At 43.1% G+C, this 3,080-nt stretch overlaps 1 pseudogene; it reads right to left on the bottom strand.

The window, feature by feature from the left end:
• Positions 1-1,310: 1,310 nt before the first annotated feature.
• On the bottom strand, positions 1,311-2,774 carry LOC147698490 (solute carrier family 71 member 1 pseudogene; annotated as a pseudogene).
• Between the last annotated feature and the right edge of the window lie 306 nt (positions 2,775-3,080).

Raw genomic sequence — 3,080 nt, 5'->3', positions numbered from 1 at the left:
TTGACATTTTGAATTTTAATGCGTTGGCATCTACATATAATTCAGTTATCGGTTACATATTCTCTTTTACAATTTGGACAATCGTACACAAGTTCTGTTCTGATTTCACAGATTAACTCGTAACATTGATTTCTACAGAACATTTATATAGTATGATTCATAATTGTTAGCAGAACCGTAATTTACTACTCTCCACCTCCCATCTCCCCATATCAATCTCGTAGTAAGTAATTCATAGGTCGGAACCACCCCAGTGCAATCAAAAGCGGGAGGTTAACAAAGAAATATAAGAGATGGGGCAACATGACCATCTTGATCAAGGATATTCTGGCCATGATGGGTAATTGTAATGTGCGCCAGAAATGGACACATGCCTGGAGAGATCGAAGAGCCCTGTCCAGGTACCCTTCTTTCAGGTCATCCATAGAATGAAATACCTGAATGCCCAAGTATTTAAAATAGTGTGGGGCCAAGTCAATGTCGGCAGGTAAATCCTCTGGTTCAGGCATGGGTCCCGCCACCAGGAATAAATATGTCTTTTTCTAGTTGAGCCACAGGCCTGAGAGCCGTTCAAAGTCTGCCAAGAGCTGTAGGGTTAAGGCAGTACCAGTCTCTGCTTTCCCCAAGTAGACCAGCAAGTCCTTGGTATATGGAGAGATGGTAAGCACTCGCCCATCCAACCGAATGCCCATTGTTATGTTATGTTATTTTATTCTTATAAGGCGCAACAGCTTCAGAAGGTTTCCCGGCACCACCTGACAGGAACAGAAGGAGGATGGAAGATCTATTGATTAAACAGCCTGGTTTTCAAGGCGTTTAGAAAATTCCCATGAACTGTTTCATTACGAAGTGGAAGGTGGAGGACATTCCACATAAATACAGGGGAGGAATAGAAGTGCACGAAGAACTGGATTTACTTCTCACACACTACTAAGATGTATGATATTGCACTAAACAGAGCATGTATGTAGTACATATGCTGCAAGAAATTAAAGCAGGAACACATGCTGGATACTAGAACCTTTTTTACACTCCCCTAGACTGACGTAGAAGCCTGTTTTGTAATATGCAGCGATATAATAACAGCATGAGACTAAAGCTACAATAGCAAGTGCATTTTTAACAACTGTGACAAAACATGAGTTAGTCATACCATCTTTGGTTATATTTTAGCTTTTTTCAGTTTTTACAAAAATTGCAGGCTTAAATAAATTTAGGGCCACCTTAGAAAATGTCCATCTGAATTGGTTATACATCCAGAAACTGCTGATGTAAAGAAATAAAATTAAGTAATTACAAACAGATTGCTGTCATACATTTGTATCCTGCAATAAGGGTTCTTTGGCCTCTCCAGGGGCCTGAGGACTGTGCAGGTGACCATGGCCACCACAGTGCCTTTTCCAACTGCCAGAACACGCGCTCCGATTAGTGTGTTCAGGGATAAACCAGGCAAAAAGCAGAGCTAACGCCACGGTGCATGCACCAAATAGAAATGGTGGTCCAGGAATGATGGAATTCTGTTGAGGATGATGTTGTGCGACTCTATTTTCTCCAGGCTCATTTTCAGTTATTGTTGGCTCTGTTAGTTCCACAAGAAAAATATAGAATATAAAGCCATAGAGTGCTGGTCCCAAGCCATTACACAGCCCTCGAATGCCAGTTATCATTCTCTGCCCAACACCTTGTTGATCCTCTCCAGCAGTTCGAGAGACTAAAGCACGAGTAGCAGGGAAAGTGATACTTGACATGGCTGCAACAGCTCCAGCAGTCCACATCATCTAAGGTTCAGGGCGGAAGACATATCAGGCAAGCGGTAATATTTGAAATCCCAGACCCAACAAGATAGTATTTTTATTTCCAATGGATCGCCTCAACAAACTCAAGACTATGGTCTGTGCAATGATTGACAGAATCCCCAGAACTGCTATAAAGGCTGCAACGCTGTCAGCAGAAAAGCCCATAATGTGCCTGAGATAAAGGAAGAAGCTGGAATACTGTCCCGCCTCAGGAAGGTAGGGGAGGAAATCCGTTATGCACATATGAAGAATAATAGGATCTTGGCCAACTTTCTTTAAAGAAGCAAATGGGTCTGCCTGCTCCCATGAAATTGGAGCACCCCAAGATGCAGGTCGCATCTTCTCTGGCAGAGATTCAGGGACAGCTACAAGTATAAAACAGATATCCAACAAAGCTATTGCAGTTGTAAGGGCCACCACAAAGTTGTCGCCATAGACATGATGCAGATATGCTCCAATCGCGGGACTAGTAAACAAACTTTCTGCAAACTTTGCAGAAACCAAACCATAGGCCATGCTTCTTTCATGTTCTTGAGTTATATCTGCTGCATATGCAAAAACTACAGAGAACGACACTGCAAAAAACTCCAGAAACAAAGATAACTGCAAAGTACCACCATGGACTGATCTTCATTAATGGAATTGGAGCGCAAGTAAATAAGACTTTTAGCATCAAGAAGGATTTTTGGCCCCAAACATCAGAAAGGACACCTATGAGAGGAGCACTGAGGAACGATAGCGAGCCCTTTAGGCCTTGGATCAAGCCATTCTTTAGAAATGTGTGTTTCGGGAAGGTTTCATGCAAGACCACTAACATGCCATTAAAAGTCCCCAAGCGAAAAACTCCAAAAATATTACTATCACGGCATGATAGACGCTGGGAGAACCGATTCCTTGGGGCTTGTCCCCATCTTTGATGATGATTTTCTTTGCCAGCATGACACTGCGGTTGCCACTCTTCTTCTTGTCATGGGGCATTGTACCATCTCCTTGCCACCTATACGAATCAGTTCCGCGAGCGGCTCAATTGCCAAGGCAACAGCGACGGCCCGTGGAGGGAGTTACGGTGGGGCAGGAGGGCGGGGAGGGGGAGGGGCAGGGTGGAGGTTGCTAAAAACCGGCATATGGATAATTGCAGGTAAGTAAACAATTTAATTAATAAAACGAATTTCGTAGCGCGCCTTGCATCGCAAAATGCAATGCAGTGCGAGCTACGAAATTCGTTTTATTAATTAAATTGTTTACTTACCTGCAATTATCCATATGCCGGTTTTTAGCAACCTC

Source organism: Lissotriton vulgaris, chromosome 8, assembly GCF_964263255.1.
Source record: "Lissotriton vulgaris chromosome 8, aLisVul1.2, whole genome shotgun sequence".
Classification (NCBI taxonomy): Eukaryota; Metazoa; Chordata; class Amphibia; order Caudata; family Salamandridae; genus Lissotriton; species Lissotriton vulgaris.
Note: the sequence above shows the minus strand (reverse complement) of the source record. Positions and strands in the feature narration are given on the sequence as shown.